We start from the raw sequence: 14,724 nt of genomic DNA on the forward strand, positions 1-14,724 counted from the left end.
TTAAGATGCCCTATGATTCCTTCACTACATATGGGCAAACTATTCACTGGTTTTAGCTCCAGTCCGCCAGAATTGAAGTAGAGATTTGCAGGAACTTCAACTAGTTCTACTACACAAACTGTAAATACTCCAGAGATGCTATCTCAATTTGGATGCCTTAACGGTCACTCAAGAGATGAGCACAATTGATGCCATGGAAGAACAGGTATCCCATATGCAAATGGAAAGTGAGGTGGCTACCTCATTACTTGAATCATGGTCTTTATCCATGAAGACTTTTATGCAGGATTTTAAATCGGTTTTTTATAAGTTTCACTTATTACTGTCATAAACATTTATTATATTAATGATAATGAAAAACAGGGGTTATTCTGCAGTACCTTGTCATTGTTGGCAAAGGGGGAGTAGTATTTTGTATTTAAAATTTTGGTGAATGCTATGTATACTTTCATGTTATTTCTTTAAGGGAGTAGTATACATTGTATTTTCTGCAAAAAGGGATAGTGTATATGCTTAGGGCGAGTAATTTTGATTATGACATATTTTTGTTGTAAAACACTTAAAGGTCAAAATTTTCCTAAGTGTTGCCATCAATGCCAAAGGGGGAGATTGTTGGTATGTTGATGATGTTGTGATGGTCATTGATGGACACACACTTATTTTGAGATCACTTTTTGTATGTATGAGTTATGCTCAATCGGTAATTTGTTCCAATCGGTATTATGTATTATAGTCTTTAGACTATCGGTGTTTTGTAGAAAGTGTTTACCGATCTCAAGTGGTATGAAGACCCAAAGCAGTATGAAGACCTCAAGTGGTTCGAGGATCCCAAAGTGGTATGAAGGAACAAAGCGGTTGTTATCATTTTTCCCAGTCTTCCTTTTGATAAACTAGTAATTGGTAAAATGTGTGAACCGGTAATCGGTTAAATGTATGAACCGGTATTACTCTGTGATGAGTTACCAACTGGTATTTTTGTGATGAGTTATCATCCACCGACACTTTGGCGGTGATTTTGTGCCGTGTTACCAAATGTGTCCAGATGCACTAAACCTAGGAACTTGCAATGTAATCCTATTGGACCGACATGAAATCATATTCCTTTATAAGGACATCATGTCTAGGGTTTTAGTAGTTTTTAGGGTTTTAGGAGGTTGATGAGGTTTTTGTATGTGTGATCATAGAAGAAGATTAGGTCTGTGTGAAGAAATAGAGTGTGGAGATATTGAAGACTAAAGTAATGCTAAATATGCATTAACAATGAGCTATCAAGGATCTAACCAAGCATACTGTGCTAGTATCTAGATCACTCACTTGTTGATTACTCACATCTTCGACAAGTTTGAAACCCTTAACCAGGTAGGCCTGGCAAAGCCTTTGTAAATCCTCTAACAAGGTGGTTCACAACTTTGGATTTGAAATCCTCTCACAAGGTAGTCTTTAATCAGACTTATCTCCTAACAGAGATCGAGATTCCTAACAGGATCTGTTCTGGTAAAAAACATTGTATGACGTTAACCGGTCTGGTTACTATTCTGCAGATAGTTACTTGTGAGTTTCAGCTCACCGTGGTTTTTCCCATTTGGGTTTCCACATCAAAACCTCTTGTGTTATGGTGATTGGGCTCTTGTGGGTGAATGCCTTATTTGCTATTTGGTTTGCATTTGTTTTAACCGGTTTGTTAGTAAATCTATTATACCTGTTTACTGCTAAACTGTTTAAGTGTTTGAGTTCAGTGGTATACTAATTCACCCCCCTCTTAGTATTCATCAATTCTTTCATGCACCGATGGCAAAGATGTCTGACCCACAACATTATCCATAATATAACAAATCACCATAATAGGCTATTATAAAGTATCTATACAAAAATATGAAAGAACATTAAATTACCATTACAAACCCATAAACCATTAAATAGTGAAAATAGATATAAATTTGTAAATGTCTCCCTACAAACACCATAACCATAACCAAAGCAAAACAAATTCTTACCCACAAAAACTAAGTAGCTTGCATGGCAGGGGGCATGATGCCCTTGCAAACGAACTTGAGTTGATACCAAGAGGTCTTCCAATCTTCTTACGTAGAGGCCAAAATATTGTATTGACTTTAAATATTCAAAAGAATGTCCTCTTTCTCCCTACAGTTATCTGAAACCTTCACCACCAAATCAAGCTTCTAAGAGTCTTTAAATAGTCTCACCATGTTGGTGAGTTGCAAGTCTACAACATCTCTCAGATGATCAAACTATTTCTTAATTTTGTTCTTCTGATTAGTCAATGGATTTAGTTGCATGTACAAGTTTTCTATTTGGAGCCTTCTGTTTCCTTCTGCATCATTCTTCATGTCTATAGTATTGGATAGTTTTACAATTTGTGATGCTATAATATCTATGTGACCCTTAATATCCTTAGTATATTTAGGCCATTTCCTTTAAAACATGTATGCCGCAGCTACATCCTTTACACTTTTCTAAAAAAAAAATTATGCTTTCTTGTAGTTGGATATGTGTTTTTGCACATCTAATCACCCAAACTTCTAGCCTTTTCTCTTCCACCTTATTCTCTACATCCTTAAAAAATTTGGCTTCCAATTTGAAAGAACGTTCCTTAAATCCATTAAGCATCAATTGTATTTTCTTTGCACTTGACAAAGACTCATCCAAAAATACTTCTTGAAGTCCTTCACGAAGGACTTTCACTGTATCATTAATAAGTTATGAGCCCTATATTTGAGACTTAATAAAATTCTTGTGAGTAGAATGGTGAAGTTTATCACCCAAACAAATCATATGAAAGGGAGACAATCACTTAAGGTCCATCTGATCTTGAGACATTGATGCCCACTTTAGCATGTTTTGCTTCGTGCCCACTTTGGTTCTACTCACATCATCTTGAAATCTGCATTTTCAACTACTTCCTCAACCTTTGTTAAATTTTAAGTCCTCATTGACAAGACTAGGATGCCTTAGGTGCCCTGGTACTCGTGATTGGGACCCAAAATATGAACCCTCATTTCTTGCCTCATGTGTGAGAAAAAATTCAAACACTTTATGTATAACTAGGTATAAAAGGAAGCCTACCTTGTCATTTGAAGGGGTCTACCTACAACTCAAGTGATCTCTTAATTATAAAATAAATTCAATTCCAAGTGAATAAGCAATCAGGCATTCATCAAGCATTGAAGGAGAATTCAAGTTAAAGCACAACATTCATGATCAACAGTCTACATGACATCCTAAACACTTCTGTGAGGATTCAAGAAAGATTCATCAAGGTATCATGTTCAATTTTAAGCATTTTTAGATTAGATCTATCCTTTCCCTCAAAAGGAAAACATTATACTTCAAGGTTAATTCACAACCTGAGGTTTGACCTAGGAAAGCCCCCATCAACAAACCTATTTTTCGTCATTTTGTGTGTAGGAAATTGATCCAGGAGTTACGTGTGAAGAATTTGGCAAAGTAAATGATGACAATCAAACTCAAATTTTGATGGCATGAAAAGAAGAAGAGTAGGCCAGTTCAGACCTCCTAGTCCCAAGAATTTTTGACAACCTTTTGATAGTAGATTCTGTGTACCATCCTAATCCAAAAAGCAATCATTTTGTCTACATCTAACAGGTGGAGGATCTGGTCGATCCGCACCTCCTAGTCCCAACAATTTTACTTGAACACTCTGTCATGGGAGAAGAGATATGAATTATAGGTCTACTAAGGAGATGCTTACTATTAGTCATATGATAAGAGAAAAGAGAAGAAACGTGAATACTACTAGCTAAAAAGTTGTGTAATATTGGGTGATTCATGCTACATCATGTATTTCATTGGCTAGCAAGTTCTGTTATGCTAGGTGGTCCATGATAGAGAACATTAACAAATAGAACTATTTGTTTGCAAGGCAATCCAAAAACTCTACTACAAAATGGTTGTTTTAGTGACACAATATACAAACACCAATAATAAACAACACTTGCAAAGGTGTAAACAAAAACAATGATCACACTAGCATTAATCCATGCTATTCCAAGTAACGAATCTCAAAAAAAGAATAACCATGCCCTAGGGGGCGCTATGCAACACAACACTTCTAGTTTGAGGATATAACATAAATTAATTAACACGAGAAAAAAGAAGAGCTCATATGCCTCCCCTTAAGATGTCAACACACCTCTAGGTTGATATCTTAAGGTAGATAGCGATCAAGGATAAGCACCTTCAACACCAAGAAGATACCCTTAATAAACATACATGCATTCCAAGCTAGGGAGAAATATTCTTGTACATGCCTCATTTCTATAAGAAGGGAAGAGATAGTTGTAAAAGAGATATTTTTCAACAAGTGTAAAGGGATTATTTTAAAGAGGGAGGAAGAGATATTTTCCTAAAGATGTCTACCTCCAAAAATAGAGGAGATATTTAATAAAGATATCATCTTTTAAATTAAGAAATGGATAGGAGATTAAAAATACAAACCTTCCATATTGCACACTTCAAGGTATATTAAAACCTATTTGACCTAGGAAATCCCCCATAAAAAAACCTATTTTTATCATTTTGTGTGTAGGAAATTGATTCAAGAGTTACGTGTGAAGAATTTGGCAAAGTAAATGATGACAATGAAACTCAAATTTTGATGGCATCAAAAGTAGAAGAGTAGGCCAGTTCACACCTCCTAGTCACAAGAATTTTTGACAAACTTTTGATACTAGATTCTCTATACCATCCTAATCAAAAAAGAATTCATTTTGTCTACATTCGATAGTCATTGCTAAAATCAGTTTATAGTGTATTCATTTAGGGACCTTTCTTAAAATATTCTCAACTTACACATCATAAAAGAATCTTAAAATATTCATTGTTTATAATGATAAGAATTTGGTTGTTCCATACACCTTCCTTTACTATTTTAAAAATATCATCGACCAAAATATTGTGCTACAGTAGTATGGAGTACATTTCATCTATTTTATGCCCAAAGATTTCATCATACCACTTACTTTTCAAAGGCACCCAAAATTTGATGTGTAGTTACTTCCAAAATCTCTAAAATAACCCTACTTCTTGGTGTTGGAATCAATTCTAAGATTTTATAACAAGGGTTTCTATATTTTAAATGTCTGTATTAAAATATCCATAACACCCCCAACATTCAATTGTTGTGCTGGTATATAAGAAATATATGCATATCAGACCTTGTTCCTAAAATCTTTATTTTTTGAAATCATGGAAACATTACATAATTTAAATGAAGGCAACCAAAAGAATACAGATAGATAAAAGACTCTATAGAGAAACTATTTTACATACCTCAAATACAAAATTGTAGGGTAGAACAATAAAAAATGGCAAATCAAGGAAAGAATGAAAGATCCACAACAAATTCTTATACAATGCAGTCTAGTTGAAGGATTTTCATTCAACACAAGATAGTGAAGGGGTCATTATGATGATTTATTTGAAGGTTCATAAGTTAAAGGTAGTCACTAACATATAAAGAGTGAATAAATTGAAGATCCTAATGAATTGCCAGCGTAGCATGAGGATGTATGATGTTAACAATAGTAAAATGATATTATGATGGTGGCGAAACTACAAAAAGTTTTGATCATATTTTTATTGAGCATGAAAGAAACCACCTTGAGCTCATGAATGATAGGCATCATTTTGTAGAGTATCAACCCTTGTTGAACAAGGGTGTCACATTTTTGAGGCTCAATCAGTGCAATGAGACATTTTGTGTATATGAAGTGGTTTCAATTAGCCATTTTGTGTATAAGTAGAGAGGAGAGGTCGATGTATTTGTTTATTTGCCTGCAAAACAATGAAAGAGGTCCTAATCAAGGAACACACATGTCCAAGCAAGGAGAGAATTTGGATTGAGGACAATTCTATGCAAGAAAGGATATCAAGTTATAAAAGATAAAAATTAACAAAGGTAAAGTGGATCCTTAAAAAAGAGGAACAATTGGAAACTATTATTCTTGCTCCATAATGTAGAGACAAGAAGAACTAGGCTATTACGTTGCCTCCCAAGTATGATTGCACATGAAATCGTAGTGCCATGAATGACAATGAGCCCCTAATAGGTAATTAAGCTACCAATGTCATATAGCAAGATAAAAACATAATAGGTTATAAATGTCATTTAGAAGGGATATGATGAGTGTATAACTCATTGTCACCTATTATTTAAATGTTACTAGAACTACAATAAGTCATATAGCAAGATAAAAACATAATAGGTTATAAATGTCATTTAGAAGGGATATGATGAGTGTATAACTCATTGTCACCTATTATTTAAATGTTACTAGAACTACAATAAGTTGTTGAATTTTAATCTCCAAATCATGATATTCATTAGTGGAATAGTTGATGATGCTTGAAAAAAGGATTGTCCTAATTTTTTTTATGGTTTTTTCTTCAATTTTTCAAGGGGAGAGTAATAAAGTTGGCTTTAAGAAACTCATACAAAATTATCTCTTGTTGTGATTAAAAGTTGTTGGAAAAGTCATATATATATTAGACAATGGGGGAGGGGATGTCAACAAAGGAGGAGGATAGAAACATAAATCTTCTTCAGAAAAATGTAATGTATATTTCTCATGAACCTCGACACTTCATTGCACACATCCTAAATCATGTCCATTTCATCCATGTGTATAATTAAATGTGGTATTTAAATCATGTCTAGAGAAGTGTGTTCATTCATATTTTCAAAGTTTAAAGATCCTCAACCATCATCAAGACATGTGTTGGAAGAAGAGGTTGGAATAGATTTAGAAGAAGCTTGAATAATTGACACATACAACTCCCTTGAGACTTCATATTTGGATACTAGGATCTTATATCAAATTAAGGAAGGCATGAGAGTGATATATGTATTAGTGCAATTATTATACTTTTTGAATATTTATCCTAGTATAATATTGGAAATAGTATCTTATACTAATTAGGGAGTCGTAATTAGGATATTATTTTCTCATTTTTAGTTGTTGATCTCATTATTTAAGACACAAATGATTTTCACCATTTCTTTTCTTTATGTGGAATATATATCTAATTTAATTATTTATATTTTTAATAAGAAAATAAATTTATTGTAGTAATCATGTGGTTTTTTAATTTTTATCTCTTGTCTAAGAGAAAATATTAAATATTATAACTCTAACATGGCTTTATTTTGGATGAGTAATGTTGGTGTTTACATTGCCAGACTTGGGCATAGCTTAATCAGGTTCTTCAAACCTCTTCTTTCATTGTAATTTTGAGATATATGCTTCAGTTAGTGACTATCTAATGTCTTCAGAAAATCAGTAGCATATCTCTTGGTAGTCAGCCTATGTAAAGATCCTATGATTGCATTGGAACTGGTTTATAATAAGATTTGGATGGGCTTGTAGCTATTGTAGACATCTAAAAATGGTCAACGCTTGCGGAGTCATACTTTAACATTTGTGCATTGCCTTATTTTAGGGTTTTTGCATCACATTAACATTTCTTCTATGTTGCACACTTGGTCTTTATCATTTGCGAGCATCGAGTCCTTCTTCTGCATTCTTCATTTGTCTCGCTTTCGAATTTGGTCTTGTCGATAACAATCTTCAGTCATGATTTTGGTCGATTTTATCCTGTCGCATCAATGTGTGTGCTCATTTGTCATATTTTGGACATCGTCAATTTGATTTTATTTTGTACATTGTCAATCCTAATCGATGATAGAATTAGGGTTTTGTCCTCTTGTCAATCTTGTCACCTTGCGATCGATTCATCATCGATCCTTGTCCTCTTGTCATTTTGTGATCGATTTGTCATCAATCCTTGTCCTCTTGTCATTTTGCGATCGATTTGTCATCGATACTTGTCCTCTTGTCAATTTTGCGATCGATTTGTCATCGATCATTGCTCTTGACAATCTTGTCATTTTTGATTGATTCGTCATCGATCCTTGTTCTCTTGTCAATCTCATCAATTTTTGCGATCGATTTGTCATCGATTGTTGTTCTTTTCAATCGTGTCAATTTGGATCAATTATTGTTCCTCGTCAATTGGTGCCTTTCAATTTGGTCTCTTTAACAATCTTGGTCAATTCGTCAACCAGTTTCAATCGTTGGTCTCTCTATCAATCTTGGTCAATTTGTCAACCAATCTCAATCGTTTATCAACATTGATCCTCTGTCAATTAAAATCATGATTAAATCGACATCAATTATCTTTTGTCAAGACCTAATTGTCATCCTTGCATTTCTAATTCATCTTCTAGGATTTTATGATTTATTCATTTAATCTGGTTTGTCATTTTCCCTCTAGGTTAGATTATTTATTTATTTATCCTAAGTCTTCTTGTCACAATTAAATATTTATTTAATTGGCTAATTAATTCCCTCTCTTTTTGTGAATTAATCAATGAATGAAAAATTGTTAATTAATTCACCTATTTTTCTAATTTCATCAATTTCTAATTTCCTAATTTCCAATTCATCATTTCTAACCTAATTTTCTAATTTCTTCTAATTTCTATTTCTATTTCAAATTCTTGTCATAACTTCTTGCATAGCAATTTGTCATAAATTGTCATAACACCTTGCATAGCAATTTGTCATACACTTGTCATAACTTTGCTATTCTTGATTTGAATTTCCTTTCAAATCTCTTCATGCTAGTCTTGTCTTTTCTCCAATTTATCTATAAATTGGATGAATTTCTTCAATCAGGGATCCGAATCAATCACGCTTCTAGTATCCTTATGCTATCTTGTCAATCTTGCTTTCATATTATGCTTATGCACTTGTAGGTGAGATCCACAAACACACTAATTTGAAGGAGAAAGAAGGACAATGGAGAATTCTAGAGGAGATATTTGCGTTTGTAATGGTTTGCATTTGATTTGAATGTCTTGTTTTCAGTATCTCTATTGAATGTTATTAGGATTTGTCATTGCAATCTAGCTTTTTTGATTGAGCTAGTCTAATTTCTATTTGCTTTGATGGTTTCCAAATTCCTATCTACATTTTCTAGTGAACCCGATGTGAACTAACCCCTTAACCATGTCTTGAGTTCTTTTGAGCTGTTTGTAGGTGAAAAACTCAAGAAACAGGGCGACTCAGAGCTTTCTGGGTACTTATGCACTTGTGTAGAAGGGTTTTGTGCCTGTGTTGAGGCATTCTGCGCTTGTGTTGATGAGATTTGCGCTTGTGGTAAAAAAAAATAAAAATAAAAATAAATATTTATTTTTATTCTCTTTCTTGCATTCTGGTTTCTTTGGTACTAATTCTCTGTGCAGCATCTTGGCATTACATGTGACAAAGACTAAGAATACAACTACTAACGAATCTTATGCAGGACGTGGTCAAAGACTTCTATTAAGACATCTTGCATGTGATTTTTTAAAGTAGTTGCACATTTAGTTTCCTAAAGGTTAATGAACACCATGCATGCTTTGATTTCTTTTAGTTTGATTGCATGTTTTAACTCTTAGAATTGGGCCTACCTCCTGATTTGCCTGGCACTTCGCACAGGCATTGGTGAGAGGGAATGACCCTAAGTGGTGACGGGCTAAAACCAAGCTCTTCCGAACCACTCTAAATAACTGTGGATGCAACGAAAGTTGTAGACAACGGGTGCTAGAATGGTATTGCGATGATTTATTCACCGGATCAATACCCACCTGAATGGAAGCCCTTACTAGAATCTCTTGTTTTTAGAGGCCAAAATCCTTCTATCTGTTGGCTCAGGCGTTGTGATACACGCATGCCAAAGACACCTCTCATGTACTCCTTAGTTAGAGATAGAAAGTTCTTGGGAAGTGATGGCCCTTGAACTTGAAGCTTGGTATGCCCAAGAAGTGAGTGCACTATAAGGGGGAGCCAGTGCTACCAAGCATCTAGCTATCTGGCTAAGTGTTGTATTTTATGGTTAGAGGATTTAATAGATATTGCCCTTGCCATCCATAGGATTTTTTGTAAATGTGCTTGATTGTCTTGAGTCAAAGTCAAACAAACATTTTGTTTTCCATGATTGTCAAAGGTTAAATTAAAAACAAACTTTCAAAAGTGCTCATAATCAACTTGGATTTTCAAAATCAACAACCTTCAATTCAAAACAAAATCCAAACAAAAGTCCAAATTTGTCCAAGTATTCATCCAACATTTGAACATGGCTTGTCAAAACATTGAATATCTTTGTTTCAAAATTCATGTCACTTTAGGATAGGTTTTGCATAGTCCAACTTAGGTCTTAGGACATATTGTCATTTCCATTCATTTTAGTCCTTTTCATTGCAAGCATCCTCATTTTGTACTTAGGTTCAAAATCATTTCCCTAAGTCTACATTTCATTGTCATATCCAAGGTAGATTTCCATTTAGGTGACATTCATGCATTATCCTTGTCATGCTAAAATTAGGTCTTGCCTAGGTTGCATTTCGCATATTCCAAGTCATTGGTCTTCGCATATCCTTATCATTGTATTGTCATCTTGTCTTGGCTTCATCTTGTCATATCATATCCTTAGATCATTTTCATGTCATATCCTAAGTAATTGTCATAATCATTGCCTTCTTGCATTTAGTCTAAAAAATTTGATTTGTCAAACTTGAAAAATCAAAACTTTGGATGATACCCTAAGTTGTTGTTATGGAGTCTTGACCTTGTCTAAAATTTGTCCTTTCATTAATATCATTTTTGTCAAACCCAGCTTAGTATCCAAGCATATAGGTGCGACATTGTCAATTTGTCCTATTGTCATTTGGTCCTTTGTCCTTTAAGGTCTTGGCCTCATTTCAACTTCCCAAGGTTGAGTCTTTAGGTTTGCATTCCAAAAAGTTTGTCCAAATCTTGAAAAACAACAAAAACATAGGTTGCATTCTTGCCATAGATTGCATTTTCATCTATTTAGGTTGCATATCATACATCATACTTTTAAAATAAAAAAAAATAAAAATCCCAAAAATATTGCATTTGCATAGTGACATGTTTGTTGAAATGAGGTCTCAACCTTCATATGAAGCCATGTCATCACAATTGAGAAATCAATCATGTCAATCCAATCTCTACATGTCTCAGAACTTGGATCAAACTTATCATGATGATGTAAATGTCCAAATACAAAAACTAGAGGAGAAACTAGCTCAAGAAAAGGAGATTTTGGAACAAAAAGTAAAAAACATTGAGAAGAATAGATCACAAATGTCAAAAACATTTAAAAAATTTCAAGGTCCAAACCCAAAATTTGAGCCAATTGATGTAAAATCTCTTATCGAACGATTAGACATACAAGCTCTCATCTCTCAAATAGAGATGATGAAACAATTTCAAAAAACAAGCACAAATTTCAATCAAGTCCCAAATCAAAATTCATTTGGTCAAATTTCATTCAATCAAATCTTGAATAAACAACATATCCAACAGACACAACCAATGGTCCAACATATACAACCAACACAACCAATGGTCCAATTTCAACCATGTGTCCAACCAACTATACAATGTCCACAAATAGTTCAACCAATGGTGGAATATCAACAAGTTCAATCAACATATCAATGTCAACAACCACAACCAAACATTCAAAAACAAAGGTTGGAACATGCACCAAGCCAAATTTTGAACATGTCAAACCAATTTGATCAACATCTAGTTCAAAATCAAAACATGACATCAGACCAAAACCAACTCCATTCCAAACAAGTTCAAATTCCAGATACAATTATGTCAAAACCTCAAAAGAAAGGTGGCTTTATTGCAAGGATCTTAAGGAAATTAACAAGTGAGTTCTTTGAGGAAGATCAAGATAATATAATTATGTCTAGCAATGCCTCATCCCCCCACAAACTAATTGACTCTCCAGTGGCATCTATCCCTACACCTTTAGAAGTTTCACAAGAACCTTCCATATTGTCCTCATCAAACAATACACCCAAGGATGAAATCATCCAAGGGCTATCCATAATTGGTTGCCAAGATAATCCAATTCATGATGCACATCTTTGTCATGTTTCAGAAATACAAGACCCAATGCCACCATGCACTTTATTGCCATTACCTGTTTTAGAGGACCCCATTCGAAGTCCTTCTTCCTCATGTTCAAGCATTGATTCCTTGCCAGAATCCATCACAAATGTTCAAAGTGCATTTCCTTCGTGCCAAAGCATTAATCCCTTGCCAAAATCCCCCATGCATATCCAAAGTCCAACCCCATGTCAAGAGGATAATTTAGAGCATGAAGACACGTTTCTTGAAATAGATGAAGATCAAGATCCTGAAACCTTATCATCCCATCTAGTTGTTGACTAGGACCCCATGTTCCCAGACACTCATGATGATTCACTTATTCCTATCAATTCTATCCAAGAACACAATGTCCTTTCAAATCCCATTGACATTCCACTTCCTAAGAAAGATCAAGATATCCTTTCCATCCTTTCTGATGATCCCATTGAAAGTCAAGAGAAAAGCACCTTTAAAGAGGATTCCAATGATCTTCCTCCTTGTCAAGATCAAATTATTCCTTTAAATCCTTCACAAGATCCTTTTGTTCCTCCATCTCCTTGTCTTAATGCTCCATATACACTCCAAGATCGCATTTCTTTTGATGATCCCATTATTTCTCTCATTCCATCTCTTGAAGAGCCTATCATTGAACCATGTCCACTACACAATCCTATTCCCCCTCATGATTCTAATGTGTTAGTGCAAGATGTTCATGAACCCTCGACATGCATAATGGGTTCTTCCACTTTGGTCGAATCTGATCCACTTCAAGATCTCATTATTTCTCTCATATCATATCCACCTCATAATGGACTCGTGTCTTCTTCCCAAAGAAAAGAGTATCCTACAAGTCAAGATATTCATAAAGGCAAAGGAGTAGATCTCCATAAGCAAGAATCCCTTCATGTCAAAGAAGATATTCAGGGTCATTTCTACACAACTCACTCTCAAGACGTTGGTATCCCTCCATCAAAATCCAAACATACACCTTCTCCATCATACTTTCCATCCATCTTAGGTCCTTATATCCCTTTGTCCTCTATGCAAGGTCAGCAAAGGCACACATCCTTGAGTAAATTTCATCAATCCAAAAGAACTCCATTTCATTCATATCCATCCATGCATTCCTTTCCCCCTCCAAGCAATTTGGATGCCAAGCATAAAAGTCATAAGTCTAGCAATCCACATGTATTCAAGGATCAACATGTCCAATCTAATCAACATGTCAAAGAAAAGAAAAATATGATCCAAAAAGAAAAGGAAAAATCCAAAAGGTCACAAAGGCCCATTGCTCAAAAAAAAAAGTCAAAATATATATGGGTTCCTAAATCCCTTGTGTTGGCAATGCACTCCAAGGAACCACAAAAGCATGAAAAATCAAAAACCATGTGGATCCCTAAGCAGCTTCTTGAAGCACAAAAAGAAAAATCCAACTTGGCATCCAAAATTGATATTCCTCCATCCAACCCTCTCAAATTTGTTCCTCCATCACCTTCTTCATCCATTTTGGGCCCTTATGTCCCAAAATCCCAAGCTATTCCTCCATCCAAATCTCACAATTTGAGATCCATTTTTCCTCCATCAATCCACCACCCGTCAAGGTGTGTGCCAATGTTGATCTTGCCTTCATTTCCATCCAGTGAAGCCCAATTCTTCCAATACCCTATCCATTATCCAATGCATATTTTCCATCCTTCCATCCCTCTGGTCCAATCCTTTGCATAAATCCTTGCCTTAATTTCATCTCTTTTTCCATGTCCTTATCCTACCAACGTCTTTGAGCATACTTTTAAAGGTCATGGTCCTTTTTTTTTTCAAGGCTACTATCCAAACAAAAATATGTTTGAGTCCTTCTTCCATCCCCTATCATGTGTCCATCTTCTATTGAAAAAGTCAAAAAAAAAAAAAAAAAAAAGTGAGGAAAAAAAAGAAAAAAAAAGAAAAAGTAAAGCAAAAATAATTCGTCCATTGGTGAAAACCTGGCAAACAGGCACCTTGGGCAAGTACCGTGATGAAAACCTGGCAAACATGCATCATGCGTAATCTATGAACTTCTTGCATACCATACTTGGGGACAGGTTTTATCCTATCATATCCTTTTGTCCTATTACCCTTCATTATCCTGTCAAATCCTATTACCCTTCATTATCCTGTCATATCCTATTACACTTCATTATTCTATCATGTCCTATTACCCTTCATATCCTATTGTCCCTCATGCACATATCCCCTTTTCCACATTTGATCTTGACAAGGCTGAGGATCGTCATGAGCATCATGCATCTTGTTTGTAGCTTTTAGTCCATCATAGCTTTTGGTCTTTATCCATTTTCTTATTACAACCTTTCATCCATATTCCCTGGCTTATTGCAACTTTCTGCCACTATCCCTTAGCCAATCTCAACTTTCAGTCCATGTCCCTTATCCATTCTTGGTCTTGCTTATCCTATCCATATCTTATCACTATCCATACACTCTTTTTCATTCCTTGATCTTGATCTGACATAAGGATGCAAAATTTAAACATGGTTTCAAAAACCTCTTGACATGTCCCTCATGCCATGTCACTGCTTTACATTGTCATATCTAGTCTCTTGTCCCATCACGCCATAGCCCTTGAAAATTGCATCTGTATTGTCTCCATAATAAAAGGCCTTTGTCTTCCCTCTATCCACCATCATTTTAGAAAGCCTATTTATTCACCTATCATATTCCTTGCCTTGCTAGACAC

Source organism: Cryptomeria japonica, chromosome 4 (assembly GCF_030272615.1).
Source record: "Cryptomeria japonica chromosome 4, Sugi_1.0, whole genome shotgun sequence".
Taxonomy (NCBI): Eukaryota; Viridiplantae; Streptophyta; class Pinopsida; order Cupressales; family Cupressaceae; genus Cryptomeria; species Cryptomeria japonica.